This window comes from Ambystoma mexicanum, chromosome 2q, assembly GCF_040938575.1.
Source record: "Ambystoma mexicanum isolate Mex_15411 chromosome 2q, UKY_AmexF1_1, whole genome shotgun sequence".
NCBI lineage: Eukaryota > Metazoa > Chordata > Amphibia > Caudata > Ambystomatidae > Ambystoma > Ambystoma mexicanum.
In genome coordinates, this window is record NC_090924.1 from 1,108,765,431 (window position 1) to 1,108,776,789 (window position 11,359).

Genomic DNA, 11,359 nt, shown 5'->3' on the forward strand with positions numbered 1-11,359 from the left:
ACTGGCTTCAAGTAGCGTGCTGCCAATGACGGCACTGTAAATAACACAATGGAGAAGGATTAAGTAAATACAGCATTCATTTGCCACATTAGACAACAAATACATCAACGTCAAAGTTTCTATATGATTAATCCCTAAGATTAGAAAAGTAAGGGAAAGAACTTTGTTTATCTGCGACAACGATTCAAACATTGATGTTCATATTATAGAAAAAGCAGGGATTAACCTGTGACTGGGAGCTGTGTTGAAGAGATTTCTGAGCAGAAGAAATATGTTAGCAAAGCATCGGGTGAGTTAATAACCATGAATGGATAAAAGCTTTGTGACTAAGAATTGGCATGGCATTATTGTAATACTGTATATCCAAATGACTAACAATTTGTTTGAAGTCTAACTTTTCTACCTTTGAACCCAACCCTCCACCAATCCCATTTTGTCTGTGATCACTACATACTCACACATTGATTTTTTAATAATGAGATCATCAATGTCCAATTTTGACAAAGACCAGGGGCCGAAGCACGTGTTAACCCAAGGACATTTGTGAATTAGTTTTTGGACTAGATTGATTATTATATGTCGTGCACATCTAAGGAAAATTAATAAACAATTATGCACACTGTCCGGTGCACTTTTGAAGCACTGAATATCATTCATTCATGTTACAAGAAGGAGGGGTTATAACTTTCAGGTTCATTCAGGAGCGACGGCATCCGCCTATCTTTGACTTACGGCGCTGCAAAACTCTCCATAATACCCCAGTATTGCTCATCTTTGCTTTAAATGTGTCCTTTCTTCCTGAATATCATTCTGTTGAGTGTTTCAGGGGTGATAGAGGTCTGTCAGTGAGCAAGAAATCCTTTAAATCTACAGATCTTCAGGTGGGCCACCAACATTTCCTGATTCTTGTCTCAGTTCACGGGCAAGGCGCGTGGAGCAGAGACAAGACCTATTCAAAGAAAATAAAACAAATACTGTGTTGGATTTTGGCTGCATAGCGGGTTGAGGTAGAGTCGGTTGAGTGGTGTGAGGTAGAGTGAGGTGGGGCAGTGAGGTAGTTGAGAATGATCAGGTAGAGTGGGGTCAGTGGAATGAGGCAGAGTGGGATGAGATTTTGTAGGTGAGTGGAGTAAGACAAAAGGGGTGAGTGGAGGGAGAAAGAGCGGGGTGAGAAGGCCTATGGAGAATGGCTGAGTATGGTGGGTTAGAGTGGAGTACGTCGGTGAGTGGGATGATGTCAAGAGGTGTTAGTGGGATGAGGTATAATGGGTTAAGAGGGTAAGTCGAGTGGGTGAGCAGGGTGCTGTAGAGTGGGGTAAGTGAGGTGAGGTAGAATTGGTTCAATGGTTTGAGATAGAAGAGGTCAGATGATGGAGGAACAGTGGGATGAGCGAGGTCAGGTACAGTGGGGGCATGGAATGAGGTAGAGTGAAATGAGTGTGATGAGGTAGAATTGGGTGAGTGGATTGAAATAGTGTGGATGAGTGGGATGCTCTACAGTAGAGTAAGAGACATGATATGATATGGCATTTATAACGCGCCTACACACAAGTGTTTCAAGGCGCGACGAAGCAAGGGGGGGGACAAAAGGAGGAAGGACAACGATCCTACTAGGCCAGGTGTCATTCAGATCACGCAAGTGCGTGGTAAGGGGTAGGGGAAAGTTCAGTACATGTATCACATGGTTGTGCTACTTAAATGTCTTTAGTTGTCAAACAGTCCCCTCATGAGCTTGTTGGATCAGCTCATCTGTGATCTTGCACAGATGCCTAAAGTGAAAGATAGAAAAAGGAAATCTTAATTTACAGTAGTGTAGTCTAAGGTTACCATAATTCCATCATTTCATCAAGAACATCTTGGTTGCCTTGTATCAATGTTGGCCTTGCTTGTAGATTTCTACAGGGGAGAAGACACAAGTTTGTTCACATATATTTATAAACAATTACTACTTTCTCACAATCCTAGATACTGGCAGATACATGTGATAATGTTTAACATACAAATTAATGTACGGTATATAAAATATTGCCAGTTTGGTTGCAGTTGCACAATCAAGCTTTACAATACTTCTTCATCCTGATGGCTTATTTTCCCTTTTGTGGTTGTGTTTTTCCACTAAAAAAAAGAGGTTATGTTTGGAAGGTTTAGAATTAATCTGAAACCTCTGGCAATTGATCTCGGCAACCCTCCAGACCACCATTCATTTCCTGCCAACCCATTACAGGAAGGGGGGGGTGGCAAAGCCTGATTTGCACCTTTATTTATTGTATGTGTTTATTTCTAACACGCCTTAGCCCACAGGCATCAGGGTGCACAAATACACAAGTACATTGCAGCGCAAGACAGAGCAGAGAGAAGGTACGGCATGATTATTCCCCTTTCGTAATGGCTTGGCAGGTGATGAATGATAGTCTGGAGGGTTGGCCAGAGGAATGCCAGAGGTTAAGATTAGTTCTAAACCTTCCAGTCATCACCTCTTTTGTTTTGCTGTAGTCATCCCGAGTGGGACGGGTATGCCAGACATGGGTCAATGCCTAGTGGGTCTAGAGACCTAAGCTACTCCTCATTGATGAGGCCGAAATATGTCTGGGATGATAATGGGCTCTCACAGAAGGGATGTGACCAAGCAGTTCAGGATTGACTGTCCCTTTTGGGGTGGGATCAACCCTGTTTTGCATCTGTTTTTTTCACTTTTGTAATGGCTTGGCAGGCAAAGAATGATGGTCTGGAGGGTTGCCCAGACCAATGGCAGAGGTTAAGATTAATTCTAAACCTTCCACCCATCACCTATTTTGTTTTGCTGTAATAAATGGAAGACCATGTGATGAGAATCCTGCCAATTGATGGATTTCCTTGATGGGAAACCCAGCACCATAAAGCTCCCTGAGGTTGGTTCTCATCTCTGTGTTCAGGCTTATCATTGATCGGATCCTGTGTTCATTCATAAGAAAGACAGGAAAAGTATAATATTAACAGATATAACAAGTAAAGTATCCAACAGGCTTCAATGTACAATGACACACTGTAAGGTTGCCTCCAGAACGTGGTCCTTTAACTGGAGGTACAGGGGTAAGAGGAGGGATAAACAAGGCATGTAAAGGTCTGCAGCTTTATTTATTTAATTGAGTAACAAGTATAGCCATTAAGGCTTGACACCTTAATCAGGACCTACTGAAAACAGAACAAAATAACCAACCTAAAAAGATGTGAAAACCTCTTAGGTGACCCAAACAGCACTGGACACTTATAGGAGAGTAACATCTCCATATTAGAGGGTCACTCTTACCAACTGCTATTAGTACAATGAGCTTTCTGTATTGTAGCACAGTGCAATTGAGATTGTCACGTTATACAATAGTAGAGCCACGTCTACCAGTGCATTTTGGAATTGATCTTCAAAACATCTGCTTTTGTTATTTGTTTTGATATCTTCAAGTGATGAAAATTAAACTACAGAAAACAAAAGTGAAAGAATAGAAGATTCTATGTACACCTACCTATACTTGGAGGGGCTTTTCCATCAAATCATGGGCACCAATAAAACTGTTAGAAGTGTGGTGTGCATTTTTATTAGCTATGTCTGATCTTTTAACTCATATTTTAATGTTGTAGTTCGGTTAAAAAAAAAATACAAGCCCTGCTTTCCCTTTTGCACCTTGCCAGTTGCCAGTCTGTAGAAGGAACACAATTAAATTAAATTCAATACATTCTGAAAACGTCATTAACATATACTTCTCAGTATACATTTGAAAAGGGACCACAAAAATGTGTATTAACTAAAATTAAGCATTGGGTGGAAAGGGAAATTGAACCTGTGCCTCTCCAGTATTGATACACAAGGGACTCCAGTCTGCCCCAGCCACACTACAAAGGTATTTACAGCTCTTGCATGAATGAGTTATAACACATGCAGATGGACTCAGCTCAATGCAAACCCTTCACTTGGGAAGCATGGTTGCTCTCTAATGCTACACAATAAGGAAAGTACATAGGTATGTTCTCTTTAGGCATATGGTGATGGGGGAAATAAATAAATAAAGCAGAGGTCACTGAACGAGCCAAAGGGTATCCCATTGGGACAAAGGGTGCATCATGTGTTGGCCAGATATTACAACGTGGAAAAAAAATTACTTTAGCATAACACTGTTTTTATTTAAATATGTATTGTTTTAGTGATATTATCTGTCAAGCGCTTGTTCAGAGGTGCATGAGACCATTTGGAAGAATGCAAGTTCACCGAAATACACAAATACAGTAAAAGGTGGCGTCAGACATTGGGCCACATTACGAGCATGGCGGGTTGCCGTGCCTGTATGCTCGCAACCGGCACTGCCTCCTGTGATTGTGCAATAACCGGCCGATTACGTGATGAGTGGGCCGGTAATTGCCCATTCGTGGGAGGCGGTAATGCCGGGCTCTCGATCCCCATTCTGCCCGATAAGGTAGAATGGGGGTGGGGAGCATGGTTGCACCGGCACCGTTGATAACGGTGCAATCACGAGTTCTGCTTGCGGGTGCCGCACAGCCCGCCAGGTAAGACCTGGCAGTCTGTCAGGAACATGTGAGCAGAACTCGTAATGTGGTGTCCCGCAATTGGGATTCATCCCAGTTATATTGAACTTCCTTCCACGACCTTAACACACAACAGCGATAAGCCGGAAATGCTCTGATTTGAGAAAGGCACTTTGCCGAAACACGTGTTATCATAAAGGGCCACCAATAAATAAATCCTACCAATCACTTTAACCACCAATACTTCGGGAATCAGCATCATTTTTCTGGCGCAGTAATAAGGTGTGATCAAAACCCTCTTTTTCTACTTTCACAAACGGAGTAGGGGAACTCAAAGTCTCCGTTCTCTTTGATACACCATTGCGACAGTGCAATTTTTGCAACAACAAGGTCGCGGAGGTCCTTAAGTGATATGACCAAAAAAGATTCCTCAACAGCTTCCCAAAATGAGTACAAAACCGAGCCCACTGTCAGGATTCGTTCCATGTGCAAGTTGCCAGTAATAACAGTGCTGCTCCTTCCGTGAAACCCTATGGGCCAGTGCCGGTCTACCCAGCAGGAAAAACCAGCCAGGCAGGAGGGCACCCACCCAGAAGAGTTGTTCTTTGCCGGTTCGGAAACAACAGTCCCGGTAAGCTTACCAGCACTGTTGTTTCTGGACCGGCAGCATTGTAATGAGACCAAATGTGTTCAGATTTTCCACATAAGGGTGTACCTGTTAAACAGTCTGCAGCTACGTAGCACCCGCATTCTCTATGGGAGAGCATTTTTATATTGAAGCTGTCCAATTTTTGTGATAGTGTTTTATCAGATGATATCTCATCCCAGAGGTCTGCAATATAGTGTATGTCTATGTTTGCATTCCACAAGAGGGCAATGATTGCATTGGAATCATTGATGTACTTGGCTGCCTCATCCCTCTTTAATGTTGTATTTATTTTTAGGGGATTTTCCTTTCATGCTGTGTATAATAGAAGACATAAAGCTATTTACTTGTCCATTTTTGCAAACTGGTCTAGGGTTGCCAAAGCAACATTTGGTATTGTATTTGCCTTTGTTTTTATATCTTCCTCTGCAATATTTGCCACACTTACGTTTTTGGAAGCATAAGACTTGTGTATGTAGGTCATTATCTGTGGTTTCTGAAGGATGTTGCAGGTAATGTATTTTTCAATAAACTGTAAAACAGTGGTGTCACTATCATGGCCACATTTAAGAGCATCATTTAGCTACAAAAGCATATGGATGTGTGGTGCTCCTCTGGATTGATATTCTTTTCTCCAAAAGAAGTGTTGCACTTCTCCGAGTGAACGGGTAGTTTTATTGCAGATAAAATGCAGCACAGCAATGAAGGGATTGTGAAAGTACCTTGTTACATTGACAGGGTCAAGAGAATAGAGTTCTCCTGGTGTTTTATATGTGTTCCTTTATTTTGGTTTGCAATCCCATGTGTACTCTGCACAACTTAAAGTAACAAACCATGTGGGTTGGCCTAGGTTCCTAATCATATAATGTACATCAGTATGATGTTGGAACTAGTATTCTTTTGTACCACGCGTGTTTGCCAAGAGATTTGTGATACTTGACTGCAAAACCTCATCTTTGCCTTTTCTTTTTTTAAGCAGTTGTGTAGCGGATATGATTAAAAAGTTAGAGCCAGTTTTTTCAATGTGTGTGCAACTCCATAACATAAAGTTGTTAGCTCACTTTCGTAGAGGAGGTGGGGAATATATTCAACATTTTTTCTGAATCTGGGGTCTTCAGATTACATTTGGTTTCTCTTAAGTTTTCCTCTATGTTTATATCTTTGTAGTATTCATTGTTTTCTTTTAGATATTGTAGGGCTTGTCAAACTTTGTTTAAGTTGACTAGTTGTTGCCAAATTCTTTTGTCTTTTACTATTAACTATTACAATCAAAGATTGATCTATTGATCGTTGTACTCCTAGAGTTTGTACATTTTCTTTCAGCTCTAATGCCAAATATACTACTTTGCCATGGATGCCCTTTAGTAACTCAGTGGGTTCTCTTAGGTTTTCCTCTATTTTTATATCTTTGTAGTATTCATTATTTTCTTTTAGATATTGTACAGCTCCTCTAACTTTGTTTAAGTCGATTAGTTTTTGCCACATTCTTTTGTCTTTTGTTAACTATTACAATAAAAAATGTATCTATTGGTCATACTCCTAGAGTTTGTACAATTTCTTTTAGCTCCAATATACTACATTGCCATGGATGCCATGGATGCCCTTTAGTAACACGGATGGAGGTAATTTAGCTGATTTTAGTTGAATTGTATCGTAGCTTGAAATGGATGCACTGTTTGTATTATAAAGCTCTCGTACAAGTTAAGCTGTTGGCAAAATTATTAATGATAGCATGTACTGGCATGTGGTTATTGTCAGGCTTTGTGTTCCTGTACATGCAAACTGTTGAGAGGGGTCAGTTATTTTGTATTTAGTTTATGTTGTTAGATATAAAGATAATTGGAACCATTGGGATTCCTCATTGGGCCTCATTATGAGCATGGCGGCCTCCCGCGATTGGGCAATAGCCAGCCCATTACGAGATGAATGGGTGGGTAATTGCCCATTCGCGGGTGGCAGTATTGCCGGGCTCCCGATGGCAGAATGGGGGTGGGGAGCATGGTTGCACAGGCACCGTTGATAACGGTGCCGGTGCAATCACAAGTTCTGCTTGCGGGTGCCGCACTGCCTGCCAGGTAAGACCTGGCGGGCTGTCAGGAACTCGCGAGCAGAACTCGTAATGCGGCGGCGCGGTATGAACGGTGCCGGTTCCTTACTGGCACCGTTCATACTGTCACCGCCACCCTTATAATGAGGCCCATTGTCTCCTATTTTGCAGGCTGGATCTACTATTTGTGTGCTCTTTTTATAACCCGTTCTGTGGCAACAGACACATATTAGGTCTGGTATTTCAGCAGATGTATTTTGAAACTTAGCTTTTGTATTTGTTTTTTAGGATGTTGGTGTTTATCAGGTTTAGGTAATGTTTTTTGAAGGTACAGAATTCCAAAGTATTTACGTTGGATGTGCTCTATTTCTTGAAGGTGCACTTTGGCGGCAACGCAAAGAAGGAAGGAGTTCCTAAGTAAGGAGACAGACGATACTGGATGAGGAAGCATCCCGGAGCTGAAGCAACAAACAAGAGAACGGGAGAGCGAGCATGCGGCACTCACCAACGAAGACAAGGATTTTTCAAACGATCCCGAGAAGAGTACATGATTGCAGTACGACACTCGCGAGCACAATGGATCCCTAGGAATCTTGGGGAAAGAATGCTGTAGCGTTTTCTCGCAACCACGGGAGATCAAGCGTGAAGAGGAATCGAACGACCAGTTCCAGTAACAGAGGGCACTGATGTCTGGAATTTAGTGGCACCTGCACAAGCCATTAATGAGCTCCTTGATTAAGGCCATGAAAAGAAGCTCTGACTGGTAGGCGCTAGAGGAAGAATAGACAATCCTCGTTTTGACTAAAGATCGTGAAAATTGAAAAAGAGGATACATGTCAAAAAGGGGGTGGTCCTTCAAAAAACCTACCCCTTAACAACTAAATAGAGAAGAGGAACAGAAACGGCAGGAGTAATTTTGACAGCTCTCCGTTACCAGGAAGAATACTCCCCCTACAGAAGATCATCCAGAAACTGACCTATAGCTCTAACTAAAAGGGATGAGAAAGGAGACTTAGAAGGCTTGCAAAATCCAAGAATAAGGAACAATTCTGAAAACAAAGATTGTGTTTTTTTATCTATCTAGTGTTTTTTTCTTCCCCTGAAGAATTTCCTGTAAAGTAGTGTGTAAGTTGGTAATGAGGAATGAAACATGTCGGGTATGTTTGAGGAATGAAAGAATGGATGAATGAGGAGCCATCGGTATAAAACAATGGAGATAATAATAGACGCTATTTCATAATAACTAGAACCGTAATAAAGTATCCCATGGTGTTATTGAAAAGCTATAACACACCAGATCTAAAAAGAATTGCCTTTGGGAGATGTACTATAAGAAAATGATTGTCATCCTGGGAAGCTAAAATGTTGGTATATGTAATAATTTTATAAAAAGAAATTGAAAAAAGAAAAACTGATTGTTCTCACAGATAACGTAATATGTTGTCTGTATAAAGGAAAGTAAGAAACTGTATATTTTTATATGAAAATAAATTTGTGATCATTTTTTGATATAAGGCTCTCTGTAGTATGTCTAAATATAGTTGGGTAAAGGCATGCATCTAGGGTCAGTAGCTGGATGAGCAGTGGAAAGCAAGGGACCTTATGCACATTTAATACTATATTGTGGGCAGTTTTTCAAAGAGGGCTGTTGCATAAAGGTCCAAGACAAAAATATTAGTCAAAAACCTCTAGTCTCTCAAATTTGTGTGTTCTTTGGCTGTTCCACATAGGATAATTGTATTTAAATGTTGCAGTTCTAGAGCAGGACTTTTTGCATAGTATATTCGATGCACAGGATTCCGTATAGTGGAATGGTGTGTTGCTAACATTTTGATGTGGTGGGAAGTGCTTTTGCATGCAGTTCCTACAGTGCAGGTTAATGAATGTCCTTGCAGACCAGTACGGCTGCGCACTGTCAGGTGTCTATGGTTTGTAAAGTTTTCATTTTACTTTTGTCTTTTCATTTTTCATAGTGATTGAGGAAATGCTGTAAAGATTTAAATGACTGTTGGCATACATTACACATTGAGCTGCATGTCCATTTTCACAGTGGACGGTTTGTTTGGGTAAAAGGAGCATTTGGTTCAAAGTGTGTTGGGGATTTCTTTTCTATAAGGGTTTCTTTTGCCATAATGGTTTGATCCACCAGTTCATATCCTCGACCACTATTGTCTATGGCAATTGGCAATTGTTTTTTCTTGTTCTTGTTTATAAGCTTCTTCATTGAAGTATGGTTCTGTACTGCTTGTGTGCATCCATTCACCATCAAGGAAGTTTGAAAGTGTCTCTATATTGAGACTTTTGTTAGGGAGAATTCTCTGTTTAGGCTGAATTTCCTAACCTGGTGAGTCCCCCAGCAGCTTTGCTGGATTTCTGGAGTTTGTTTTTTTTCCATCCTGCCAAGAGTGAGACTCTTTTCTCCCACTCTTGGACATGTATGTGTGTAATTCCTTTGAAATGTCAATGTGTTCGATGGGCTATGGGGTCTTTTACTCCATAGGGTCTCATATGTTCTTCTATGTGTGTTACACCGCACCCTACGTGCCGTAACACTGGGGCATCCTAGCGGACCCCCACCATAGACTCCATACCCGAGGACTGACTACTGTCTCCCCAGGCATGTAAAGTCACCATTGACTTTACTAGACCTAAATTTACTAACAGAACTAGTACAAACCATCTTATTGTGGACTAGTAGGGGTAATTCGATTACTCCTAGATCTGTTACTCGAGGGGGCACTGTCCCATCCCCCCTCGTCGAGTTTTGGCTGGTGGCAGTGGAAACTACTTGTTATGTTCGACCCCGAACATAACCCTATGGGATTCATCCCATTGTTCGAGATTGACCCTTTTTCTCGTTAATCTCTAACATACCACCGGTCTCCTTATCTTAAATAAGTTTATCGGATGGTATTTTCTGCCAGAACTCGGTTTTTAAAATGGCGTCTGTGTTCGTCTCTGTGACTCCTAAACAAAAGGTTGAGCCCTTTGTTCCACTTTTGGCGGGCCTCTGGACAGAGACCCTCCAAAGTGGTGCCATTCTGTCTAGGTTACCACAGGGTTGTGGGAGGGGGTTTAGGCACCCTGGACCGAGTTGCCTTGCCAACTCCGGTCAGACTCTGGAGTGATTGGCCCAAGTGGTGAGCCTTCCCGCTCACCACTTAGCATGTGTTGAGTGACAGCTAGGCTGAATGAATGGGGGTTTTCTGCATAAAAGCACGGCTTTTGGGACTGGATCTTGAGAAGTCGCCACAGGACCTAAGAATCTGACGAGGGTAGCGCTGAGCTGACCTGCACGACGACACCTCCGGTGGAGCCCTGCGGAACCGACTCACCACTTCCCGACGACAGAGGAGATCTCCCTGCCGGAGAGTCTCTTCCCCTGGCTGGTGGGAACAACCAGTCCCCTTTGCTTTTTATTCGCCTCAGGACGCAGTGGTCGAATTGCCCGTGCAGAGCACCCCGGCAACCAGATAGCCACTACCCCTGTACCACGACCAAAAGGTGGTGCCTTGTGACGGAGCACTCCGCGGCTGGTCTCTTCCCTGGTTGTGCACCGGACTTCACTTTTCTTCGACGATGAGATCATCTCTACTCTTGGCAAAGACCCGACGTGCATCCACCACCAGGAACAACTGCCCCCGCCGGAGCTGCCCTCCACAACAAGGTACCGTGTCCACCTGGCTTCCCTTTCGATCGGTTCGAGTGAGGTGTCTTAATCCTCTCCGTTCCGTTGGGTCGCCTCCAAACTTTTCTCATTTATTGTTCTGAACTGGTTCAATCTGCCGATAACAATTTGCTACAAAAATTTGAATGCATCTCCACTAGAGACTTTTTGGGACATCGCGCCTTGCCTCTCTCCGAGTGGGCCTGGCCTCTGAACTTTATGATCTATTGTGATTCTTGCCTTCCCGCCTTGCATTTTATCCGCGAAGGATTGAACTGTGTTGATTTCATAACCTGCCTATCTTTTTCTCTCCCGTCCTAACAAATGTTCGAGTGTCATCTAGGTTGAGGTATACACCTCTGTCTGAAAATAAGTGGTACCGTAGAACCTAGAGTTGTCGAAATATTGCTAGGGGGATTGATCTTTTTCTGCTTCGTAGAGTAATTGTGTTTGATTTGTTTGCCGTGATAGTGCTATAGTGTTTTTC

The 11,359-nt window shown here is 42.4% G+C and overlaps 1 long non-coding RNA gene across 1 annotated transcript in view; it reads left to right on the forward strand.

Moving 5' to 3' along the window:
• The window catches only part of LOC138569972 (uncharacterized), a 269,143-nt gene extending 259,473 nt beyond the window's left edge, over positions 1 to 9,670 (forward strand). The window contains exon 3 of the long non-coding RNA XR_011303358.1: positions 7,582 to 9,670. This is a non-coding gene — a long non-coding RNA (uncharacterized lncRNA). The remainder of the gene's footprint in view (positions 1 to 7,581) is intronic.
• The last annotated feature ends 1,689 nt before the right edge of the window (positions 9,671 to 11,359 follow it).